The sequence below is a fragment of the Hemitrygon akajei genome, chromosome 17 (genome assembly GCF_048418815.1).
Source record: "Hemitrygon akajei chromosome 17, sHemAka1.3, whole genome shotgun sequence".
Classification (NCBI taxonomy): Eukaryota; Metazoa; Chordata; class Chondrichthyes; order Myliobatiformes; family Dasyatidae; genus Hemitrygon; species Hemitrygon akajei.
In genome coordinates, this window is record NC_133140.1 from 76,719,589 (window position 1) to 76,732,185 (window position 12,597).

Below are 12,597 nucleotides of genomic sequence, written 5' to 3' on the forward strand. Positions count from 1 at the left end.
TGGAAGGGAAGAAACGGTTTCTAAAACATTGTACGTGCATTGGTTAAGTCTTCTTTTATGCAGAGAACATTTATGATCTGATGTGTTGGAATTAGAGTCAACTGGATCATTCGAAAGAAATAGAATGGGTATTCAGGGGATGTTAATCTGCAGCACTATGGCAAAGACAAGAGGAACTATCTTCAATAAATTGCTCTGCTTAGGGCGAGAATGCATTCAGTAGATTCAATGGTTTTTCTGTGCAATAATAATTCTGTTCTGGCTTAAAAGGCAGATGAAAAGCTTCCATTCTCTCTGCTGAACCTTCAATATTCTCATTTTAACAAGAACTTGCATTTATATAGCACACTTAAGCGTGGCAGGACCACCTCAAGGAGTTGAGAGATGGGTTATCAAAGAAAGGATAATCGTCACACAGCTACAGAAAGAAATGTAAGGGGAGCTGAGCAAATTTCTGTTGAAGAGGCAGGTTTTAAATAGCAACAGAGAAATAAAGATTGCTGAAGGTTTTCCAAAGCTGCGGGCGCTGGGATTTGAAGGCATGGCCGTTACCGATGGAGTGATTCAGGGAGAATCCAAAGGGAAAACCTTGGGAAGTACAGAGGGTAATTTGAAGGTTGGGCGGCTTAAGGAGATGGCAGAGTTAGAGATGGCTGAGTCGGTGCAGGGATCTGTATACAAGGATGAAAATGTCAAAACCTGACACATGACCTGACTAAAACAGAGCCGAACTCAAGAAACGCAGGAGGGATGGGTGTTGGAATCCTAGTGCACGTCGGGCTAATAAGAAGAGCTAGGTCCGATTGTGTGTCCACAACTGTATGTTACCCACGTCAATCTATGTCAATAGATTGTATCTAATCTAAGACTCTGGATTAAAATATTACTTTGCAGTACATAACTTCCCTTCTTCCTGTCTTCTACTCCCTACATTACCATCAGTCATCCCTCCACCTGCCATTGCCCTGAGCTCTGGAGTTCCCTCTTCCATCCTTCTGCCTCATGCTGACTCCACTGACCTGCACCTTTGACCAAGGTTTCGGTCAGTGACACATTCCTCAGAGGCAGGTCTTGTCTGATCACGCTCACTGAACACTCCTCGGGATGTTTTAGAAGTGCAATATAAATGTGTGCTTTAAGAATAAACAGCTTTACAACCAGCTGGTTGTGCTGGCTGTAAAAAAAAATCAGAACTCCCTTTAGAACAGAGATGAGGAAGAATTTCTTCATCCAGAAGGTGGCAAATCTGTGAAATTCATTGCCGCAGATGGCTGTTGAATCACTGAGTATATTTAAAGAGGAGGTTGCTAGGATCTTGAGTAGTATAGACATCAGAGGTTACGAGCAGAAAGCACGACAATGGAGGTGAGAGGGAAAATAAATCAGCCTTAATTTAATGGCAAAACAGACTCGATGGGCCAAACAGCCTAATTCTGCTCCTTCATCTTATGGTCTGATGGAACAGAGACAGATTGAGGTGAGCATGGTCAATTGAGGTTTCACTGTTGGCATGGTCTGGTTAGGGCCAGCATGAGATCCTAAATAATCCCATATAGTTGGGATTAAGCTTTGGCAATAAGCTGTCCAATATCTACTTCACTATAGCCCTTTCTAAGATTATACCCCCATCCTTCTCACTACTTTTCTTTTTCAATGCCTAGTTCCCATGTCTGCTCAAATTGTAACTTTTTCTCTGTGAGGCTGTGCACCCAGAGATCAAATGAGAACGCAACAGGCATCAACCCAGAAGCAATATACAAGTCTCTGCAGTAAAATAAAGGAAATTCTTCAACTAAATCAACCATGAAGAAATGGTGTAATTATATATTAACAATATGAAATTACTTTTGTTCTGGTTAATTCAGCTTCATTTGAATCATCGCTATTATTACAAAATAATATAAGTTTATGGATAATGAGAGGAAATTAAAGTATAAAATGCCAGAGGCTCCCATGCAAATGTTGTGAAATGAACCTTGTGAGGGATAGGACATGGGACTTTGTAAAGAAAAGAAACTTAAATTAAACTTGTCTACTTGTGAGGAGTGAGAGAGAGAGAGAGAGAGAGAGAGAGAGAGAGAGAGAGAGAGAGAGAGAGAGAGAGAGAGAGAGAGAGAGAGAGAGAGAGAGACTGTGAAATGTCGAACTGTTGGGTGAGCAATGGTTTTTGGTGGACTGCAGATCAAGGTCTCTCTTTGGGGGCTTTGCTGTTGCTTGCATGGTGGGTGTTGGGGGTCCTGTGCTTTCTGCTGGGATAAGAGGGGGGAGAATTCATGCTTTTGCTGCTGCTTGTGTGTGGGAGGGGAGAGGGGTCTTTGGGGCTCTTATATTTTTTCTGTCATTCATTCTTTGGGGTTTTTCTTCAGTTTCATGGATGTCTGCTGAGAGTAAGAATTTCAGGGTTTATATTGTGATATTAAATGGAACCATTGAACCATTGGGACCTTATATTTCATTTCCAATTAGTTAGTCATCAGGTACAGTTATCAGGGCTAGCATTTCCCAATGCCCTTTAGTTATACGCAGCATGGTAGACTAGCCAGGATGGTGCTGACCATGTTCCTAATGTCTGATTCTGTCCGTGTGGAGTCTGCAGGATCCGCCTGTGACCAGGCAGGTTTTCTCTGGATGCCTCTCACACACCAAATACGTGTGGCTTGGTGGGTTAATTAGCGACAGTGGGTTGCCCTTCGTTTGTAGGGGAGTGGTAGAATCTGGAGGGAGTCGCTGGGAATGAGGGCAGCACAGATCCCAGGTAAAATCTAGAGGGAATGTAGCAGATGGATCAAAATGCTTTCTCCTCTGTAGCAAGGGAATATGGTTAGCAGTATGACCAGCAGCATCATTTTAGTGCAGAGGTTTCCAACCTTTCTTTTATGCCATGGACTCTAACCATCAACCAAGAGGTCCATGGACCCAAGGCTGGAAACCCCTGTTCTAGAGAGTGACTGATAGTCACCCTCTGCACTGTAAGTCTGGAGTCACACACAGACTACGCCAAATCAATCACTGGATGACCTCAGTGACCTTTGTTATTGACACGGACAGGACTGATTGGCTCAGTTTATTAAATTAATTGATTATAAAGTATCTAAGCTGCTATGGTGACATTCAAACTTACACATCAAGATCACAGTTATAGCGGGCAGCATGGTAGCGTAGTGGTTAGAAAAACTCTATTAGAGCACCAACAATCTGGGTTCAATACCACTATTGTCTGTAAAGAGTTTGTATGTTCTCCCCATGACCTCTGGATGCTCCAGTTTCTGCCCACAGTCCAAAGACTGAATTAGTAGGTTAATTGGTCACCTAGAACATAGAATATTACAGTGCACTACAGGCCCCTTGGCCTATGTTGTTGCGCAAACGTCTTAACCTATAGATCAATATAAACCTTCCTTGCTACACAGACCTCCATTTTGAAGTCATAGAGTCATAGAAAGCTACAGAAATAGGCCCTTTGGCCCATCTAGTCCCCTTACAATTTTGTATGCCTCTATCAAATCTCCCTTCAGTCTTCTACATTCTAGGGAATAAGGTCCTAACCTATTCAACTTTACCCTATAATTTAGATCCTCTAGTCCTGGCAACATAAATTTTCTCTGCACTCTTTCAATCTTATTTACATCTTTCCTGTAGGTAGGGGACCAAACCTGCACACAATACTCCGAATTAGGCCTCACCTATGTATTATACAATTATAACAATACATCCTAACTCCTGTCCCCAGTACACTGATTTATGAAGGTTAAGGGGCCAAAAGTTTTCTTTATGATCCTTTATACCAGCACTTTCAAGGAACTATGCATCTACATTCCTAGATCGCTCTGCTCTACCGCACTCCTCAGTGCCTACCATTCACTGTGTAAGACTTACGCTGGTCAGTCTTCCCAAAATGCAATACATTAAACTCGTCTGCATTAAATTCCATCTGGTATTTTTCAGCCCATTTTTCTAGCTGGTCCAGATCCCGCTTGCAAGCTTTAATGGTTTTCCTCGCTGTCCATTACACCCCCAATCTTAGTGATGCCTGCAAAATTTGCTGATCCAGTTTGCCTCATTATCATGCAGATCGTTGATATAGATGACAAACAACAAAAGACCCAGCAGCAATCTCCACGGCACACCACTAGTCACAGGCCTCCAGTCGGAGAGGCTACTATCTACGACCACCCTCTGGTTTCTCCTGTGAAGACAATGTCTAATCCAATTTAAGATCTCATCTTGAATGCCAAGAGATTTAACTTTCTTGACCAACCTCCCATGCAGGAACTTGTCAAAGACCTGTAGATAACATCCACCGCCTTGTCTTCATTAACTTTCCTGGTAACTTCCGAAAAACACTATAAGATTGATTAGACACTGTCTACAACACACAAAACCATGTTGACTATCCCTAATCCGTTCCTGTCTATCTAAATACATACATATCTGGTCTCCTCCAATTCCTTCCAATAACTTTCCCACTACTGATATCAGCCTCATCAGCCTAGAGTTTCCTAGCTTAACTTAATAGACTTTCTTTAAAAAAAGGAACAATGTTGGCTAGCTTCCAATCCTCTGGTACCTTACCTGTCACTCAGGATGATTTAAATACCTCTGCTAGGGCCTCTGCAATTTCTGCACTTGCCTCCCACAAGGTCTGAGGGAACACCTTGTCAGGCCCTGGGGATTTATCCACCCAAATTTGCCTCAAGACCAAAAACTCCTCCCCCTCTGTTATCTAAAATCACTTCTACTCTGCCTCACTTCTATAGACTCTGTGTCTGCCTCCCAAGTAAATAGAACTGAAAATAATTCATAAAAGATCTCCCTATCTCTTTTGGCTCCATCAATAGATGACTATTCTGATCTTCCAGAGGACCAATTTAGTCCCTTAATATCCTCTTGCTGTTAATATATCTGTAGAATCCCTTAGAGTTCTCCTTCACCTTCCCTGCTAGAACAACTTCATGCCTTCTTTTAGTCCTCCTGATTTCCTTCCTGTGTTCTTTTGTATTTCTTATAATCCTCAAGTACTTTATTTGTTTCTGCCTTCCTGTACCTGATATGCACCTCCTTCTTTTTTCTTAACCAGGGCCTCACTATCTCTTGAAAAACCAAGGTTCCCTAAAATTGCTCTTCTGCCTTTTATTCTGACAGGAACACACAAACCATTCTCTTAAAATTTCACTTCCAAAGGCCTCCTACTTACCAAGAACACAGAAAGCAACCTGTCCCAATCCACCCATGCCAGATCTATTCTGATACCATCAAGTATGGCCTTTCTCCAATTTAGATACTCAACCTGAGACCCAGACCTATCCTTTTCCATAATTACCTTGACACTAATGACATTACGATCACTAGATGCAAAATGTTCCCCTACACAAACTTCAGTTACCCTGTCCTTTTAGTTTCCCTAACAGCAAATCGTGTGTCGCACACTCTCTTGTTGAGACTTATACAGTATGTACTGATTAAGAAAACTTCCCTGAACACATTTGACAAACTCTATCTCATTTAATCCTTCTACAGTATGGGAGTTCCAGCCAATATGTGTAAAGTTAAAATCACCTACTAACACAATGTTATGTTTCTTGCAACAGTCTGCAATCTCTCTCCAAATTTGCTGCTCTTAATCCTGCAAGTTGTTGGGTGGACTATAATATAATTCCATTATAGTGGCCATACCTTTCTTGTTCCAGGTTCTACCCATAAAGCCTCATTAGATGAGCTCTCCAGTCTATCCTTTTCCATGGCATTTCCCTGACTAGTTAAGCCACATCTCTCCCTTTAAGTCTTCCTGCTCTACAACATCTAAAACACCCTAAACATTGAGCTGCCTGTCCTGACCGTCCTGCAGCCAGTCTCACCAATGGCTACAATGTGATAAATTCACAAGCTGAACCATGGCCTAAGCTCTTGCGCCTTTTCTATAATACTCCTTGCATTGAAATATACACAGCTCTTCAGCTCAGCTTTTTGATTGCTGCCTTTGTATGCAGGCTTAACAACTGCCTCCACTAACATTCCACTATCTGTTCTTGTAGTCTGGTTCCCACCCTTGCCCCCCCCCACAGCACCAGCAAACCTTCCCACTAGGGTATTAGGCCCCCCCCTCAGTTCAAGTGCAAACCATCCAACCTTCTTTGGAAGAGAACCCAAATGACCCAAAAATCTGAAGCCCGCCCTCTTGCACCATCTCCACAGTCATGTGTTTAACTGTATGATCTTCCTATTTCTGCCCTCAATAGCATGCTGCATGAGTAACTTTTCCACTTAGATGGCAGCACATGCAAATGCAGTGGCCTCTCGGGGGAAAACCAAAGTTGCTTTTTTCTTTGTTTTTCACAATCCAAAGACAATTCTACTCGAAGACCATCCGGTACCGCAGGGCTGCTCCTTCAGTGAGCTGTTCATTGATCGGAGTAGCTGGACAGGTCTCGGCGATGGAGCCACCCGAGATGTTGAAGGAGGAGCCGACCGAGGTGTCGAAGGGGCCAACTGGGATGTTGGCAGAGGAGTCAGTCAGGATATCGGTAGAGCCCGCCGGGATGTCGGTGGAGCCAATTTGGGTATGGGGGAGCTGACCTGGCTGCAGACTGTGTTGCTACCGACTACTTGGAAGCATCAAAATTGGTGCAGTATAACTGTGGGAGATTGTCCCGGACATTTTACTTGCGATTGCAAGACTCTGTTGGACAACGATAATGCAAGTTGCCACCTGTCTATTACCCTTGCCTGGAGGTGGGACAGATGACGTGAAAGCTGAGCAGCCTCAGTTGTAGCAAGGACTAGGCCTCAAGCTCGAGTTTGCCTGTAGCTGCAGACCTGGCGAGCAGATACAGAGGCGTTACAGTGTGACATTCGCACTCGGCTGGTCCTGGTTTTTGTTAATGGAGCTGCCCTCCCATCTTCGAGCTGTAGAGTGACAGACAGGATTGTGTGCTGGGAAACTGTACTACTGATTGCCGGACACTGTCGCTCAGGGTCTTGGACTATATATATATATATATATATACATATATATATATATATATATATATATATATATATATATATATATGTTATTTTTCCAAGTGAATATTCTTCTTTGCTCACTATACTGAATTATGTTACTCACTATTTATAACATTTCTGGCCATTTTGAATGTTTTGCAACTTGGCCCCAGAGAAACGCTGTATCTACATATGGTTTGAATGATAATTAAACTTGATCTGATTTGATTTTGAGTAGCAATCCTAAGATCACAACACTGAAAGTCCTGTCCTTCAACTTAGCACCTAACTATATGACCACACATTGCAGGACCTCATCACCCTATATCATTGGTACCAATGTGGACCATGCTCTAGTTGCCCACCCCACCACTTAAGAATGCTGTGGACTCAGTCTGAGATGCCCTTGACCCTTTTAGCCAGGAGGCAACACACTATCTGTGAAGCTCCCATAAATCAACCCCCTGAACCTCCCAAATATTCAGGGTTCACCTGGTTTCAGCTCAAGCTCTAAATAAATAAAGAAATTGTCAGCAATTAAGAGAGAAATGAATGATTGTGACCCAGGTATTAATCTAGTTGTCACAATATGAAATTAATTAACTATCAGCATAGTTTAATACCATAAGACCATAATACCATAAGATATAGGAGCAGAAATAGGCCATTTCTGCTCTGCCATTTTATCAAGGCTGATCCAAATTTCCTCTCAGCCCCTATCTCTTGCCTTCTCCCCGTATCATTTCATGTACTGACCAATCAAGAATCTAACAACTTCTGCCTTAAATATACATACAACTTTGCCTCCACAGCTGTCTGTGGCAAGGAACTCCACAGATTCACCACTCTCTAGCTAAAAGAATCCCTCCTCATTTCTAATCTAAAAGGACGCCACTCTGTTCTGAGGCTGTGTCCCCTGGTGTTAGACTCTTCCACCAAAGGAAACATCTTCCCCACATCCACTCTACCAAGGCCTTCAACCATTCAATAGGTTTCAATAGGACACCCCTCATTCTTCTGAATTTTGGTGAATACAGGCCCAGCACCATCAGACACTCATCATATGACAAGCCATTCAATCCTAGAATTATTTTTGTGAACCTCCTTTGAACTCTTTCCGGTTTTAGCACATCCTTTCTAAGATACGAGGCCTAAAACTGCTCACAATACTCCAAGTGAGGCCTCACCAGTGCTGTATAAAGTCTCAACATTCTTGCTTTTATAGTCCAGTCCTCTCAAAATGAGGACTAACATCGCATTTGCCTTCCTCACTACAGACCTCAACTTGTAAATTAATGTTTATGGAATCCAGCACATGGACTCCCATATCCCCTTGCACATCGTTTTTTTTTTTGTATTTTCTCTCCATTTATAAAATTGTCAGCCCATTCATTTCTTCTCCCAAAGTGCATGACCATACACTTTCCAACACTGTATTCCATCCGCCATTTCTTTGCCCATTCTCCTAATTTGTCAAGTCCTTCTGTAGCCTCTCTACTTCCTCAAAACTACCTGTCCCTCCACCTCTCTTCATATCGTCTGCAAACTTTGCAACAAACCCATCAATTCCATCATCCAAATCATTGACATATAATGTAAAAAGAATTGGTCCCAACACAGACCTCTTTGGAAAACCACTAGTCACCGGGTGCCAACCAGAAAATGCTCCCTTTATTCCCACTCTTTGCCTCCTGCCAACCAGCCACTGCTCTCCTGTAACACCACGGGCTCATAGCTTGTTAAGCAGCCTCATGTGTAGCACCTTGTCAAAGGCCTTCTGAAAATCCAAGTACACAACATCAACTGATTCTCCTTTGTCTATCCTGCTTGTTATTTCTTCAAAGAATTCCAACTGATTCGTCAGGCAAGATTTCCCTTAAGGAAACCATGCTGATTTCCCCCTACTTTATCATGTGCCTCCAAGTACCCCGAGACCTCATTCTTAATAATGGACTCCAACATCTTCCCAACCACTGAGGTCAGACTAACTGGCCTATAATCTCCTTTCTTCTGCCTCTATCCCTTCTTGAAGAGTGGACTGACATTTGTAATTTTCCAGTCTTCCAGAACCATTCCAGAATATAGTGAGTCTTGAAAGATCATTACTAATGCCTCCATGAACTCTTCAGCCACCTGGGGTGTACACCATCTGGTCCAGGTGGCTTTATCTACCTATCCTTCTCTCTAGTTACGGTAATTTCACACATTTCATGCCTCCTGACTCCTGGAACTTCCACAGTGAAGACTGATGCAAAATATTTATTCAGTTTGTCCATCATTTTGTTTCCTTCATTACTACCTCTCCAGCCTCATTTTCTAGTGGTCCAATATCCATTCTTGCCTCTCTTTTAAACTAATGTATCTGTAGAAACTTTTGGTATCCTCTTTAATATTATTGGTTAGCTTTCTTTCGTATTCCGTCCTTACATTCTTAATGATTGTTTTTGTTGACCTGTTCATTTTTAAAAGTTTTCCAATCCTCTAACTTCCTACTAATTTTTGCTCTATTATATGCCCTCTTTTTGACTTTTCTGGTAACTTTGACTTCTCTTGTTAGCCATGGTTGTGTCATCTTTCCTTTAGAATGCTTCTTCCTCTTTGGGATGTACATACCCTGTGCCTTCAGAATTGCTGCTGGAAATTCAAAGCTATTGCTGTTCTGCCATCATCCCTGCCAGTGTTCTTTCCCAATCAATTCTGGCCAACTCCTCTCTCATGTCTCTGTAATTACCTCTACTCCACTGTACTGCTGATACATCTGACTTTAGCTTCTCATTCTCAAATTGCAGGGTGATGTCGATTACGTTATGATCACTTTACCCTCAGGATTCTTTTACTTTAAGCTCTCTAATCAATTCTGGTTCATTGCACAACACCCAATCCAGAATTGCTGATCCCCTAATGGGCTCAACCATGAGCAGCTCTAAAAAGCCATCTCATAGGCACTCTAGAAATTCCCCTTCCTGTAAAACAGCACCAACCTGATTTTCCTAATCTACCTGCATATTGAAGTCCCTCATGACTATTGTAACTTTGCCCTTTTGGCATGCGTGTTCCATCCTCTGTTGTAATTTGTGGGCCACATCCTTACTACTGTTTGGTGGTTTGTATATAACTTTCATCAGGGTCATTTTACCATTGCAGTTTGTTAGTTCTATCCACAGTGATTCAACACTTTCCAACCCTATGTCACCTCTTTCTAATGATTTCATTGGATTTTTTATCTACAGAGCAACACTGCTCTGTCTGCCTTCCTGACTGTCTTTTTGATACAATTTGTATCCTTGGACTTTGAGCTCCCAGCTATAATCTTCTTTCAGCCATGATCCAGTGATGCCTACAACATCATACCCGCCAATCTGCAACTGTGCTCCAAGTTCATCTACCTATATTGTCTTTTCTTTCAATATCTCCAACGGTTTTTCTGTATTCCATGGCTATCTGGAGAAGATGAGTATCAAAGTTGCACTGTACATGCATACTTTGACAATAAAATCCAGCTTTGAAACTTTGACCAATGCCTTATAAAGCCTCTTGAGAGTAGTTCAAAAGGTTCAAAGGCACACTTATTATCAAAGTATGTATGTCATACAATCCTAAAACTTGTCCTCTCCAGTCAGCTACACAACAAAGAAAAACGTCAACCACCCTCCCACACCGCACACAAATAAAAACAAATAACACAAATGATAAAATGAAAACCAAACCCTCTCTCCCACGTGAAAAAAAAATTGCACAAGCAGCTCTGTACTTATCCATGCATGGGAAGAGCATTCCATCACACATCTTGTAGTTGGTGGCAATGCTTTGAGGAGTTACACTTGCACTCAAATTTAGTTGCTTTCATTACCTAACAAGCTTACAATATGAAAGCTATTTTTATTAGTATTTTGGAATTAATCAACTCTTGTCAGTAATTAAATGTTGATATGCTTATTGATTTTCCAGTTGCTTAGGATAATGTTGTCATTTTAACTTGAAACTTTTAGAAACATGTGAAAGGGCATCCAGGACATTACCAGTTACAGGAAGACATCACCTGACTGTGCAGGTGATGCCTCCCTCCCAGATGTGCTGAATAACTTCTACACCCAGTTTGAGGTGGAAAATTTTGTGGTGACGAGTAAGTCCACCCCTCCTACAAATGACTAGGTGCTGTGTCTCACTGTGGCCAATGTGAGAAGAACCCTGTGCAGGGTCAACCCACGGAAGGCTGCTGGACCAGGCAACATCCCTGGTAGAGTGCTCAGAGGATGTGCAAACCAGGTAGCAGATGTTCTCACTGACATCTTCAACATCTCCCTGAGCAGCGCCACCATTCCAACGTGCTTTAAGGCCGCCACCATTGTCCCCGTGCTGAAGAAGTCTTCAGTGTCCTGCCTAAATTACTACTGTCCCATTGCACTTACATCCATCATCATGAAGTGTTTTGAGAGGCTCGTCATGAGGCACATAAAGACCCTGCTGCCCCCCTCACTGGACTCCCTGCAGTTTGTGTACCGTCCCAACCACTCAACAGATGATGCCATTGCCACCACCCTCCACCTGGCCCTAACACACCTGGACAAAAAAGACACATATGTTCAGATGCTGTTCATAGAATTCAGTTCAGCATTCAACACAATCATCCCTCAGAAACTGATTGGAAAGCTGAGCCTACTCGGCCTGAACACCTCCCTCTGCAACTGGATCCTAGACTTCCTGACTGGGAGATCTCAGTCAGTCCGGATCGGGAGCAGCATCTCCACCACCATCACACTGAGCATGGGGGCCTCCTAGGGCTGCGTGCTCAGTCCACTGCTATTCACTCTGCTGACCCACGACTGTGCTGCAACACACAGCTCGAACCGTATCATCAAGTTTGCCAATGACACGACCGTGGTGGGTCTCATCAGCAAGAACGACGAGTCAGCTTACAGAGAGGAGGTGCAGCAGCTAACGGACTGGTGCAGAGCCAACAACCTGTCTCTTAATGTGAACAAAACAAAAGAGATGGTTGTTGACTTCAGGAGGTCATGGAGCAACCACTCCCCGCTGAACATTGACGGCTCCTCGGTAGAGATCGTTAAGAGCACCAAATTTCTTGGTGTTCACCTGGTGGAGAATCTCACCTGGTCCCTCAACACCAGCTCCATAGCAAAGAAAGCCCAGCAGTGTCTTTACTTTCTGCGAAGGCTGAGGAAAGTGCATCTCCCACCCCCCCCCCCCCATCCTCATTGCATCCTACAGGGGTTGCATTGAGAGCATCCTGAGCAGCTGCATCACTGCCTGGTTCGGAAATTGCACCATCTCGGATTGCAAGACCCTGCAGCGGATAGTGAGGTCAGCTGAGAAAATCGTCAGGGTCTCTCTTCCTGCCATCACGGACATTTACACTACACGCTGCACTCACAAAGGAAACAGCATTATGAAGGACCCCATGCATCCCTCATACAAACTCTTCTCCCTCTTGCCGTCTGGGAAAAGGCTCCGAAGCATTCGGGCTGTCACGACTAGACTATGTAACAGTTTCTTCCCCCAAGCTATCAGACTCCTCAATACCCAGAGCCTGGACTGACACCTTGCCCTATTGTCCTGTTTATTATTTATTGTAATGCCTGCACTGTTTTGTGCACT

The 12,597-nt window shown here is 43.2% G+C and overlaps 1 protein-coding gene across 1 annotated transcript in view; it reads right to left on the reverse strand.

The window, feature by feature from the left end:
• The window catches only part of vat1l (vesicle amine transport 1-like), a 185,282-nt gene that overhangs the window by 1,065 nt on the left and 171,620 nt on the right, over positions 1 to 12,597 (reverse strand). The gene's annotated exons all lie outside the window — the stretch shown is intronic.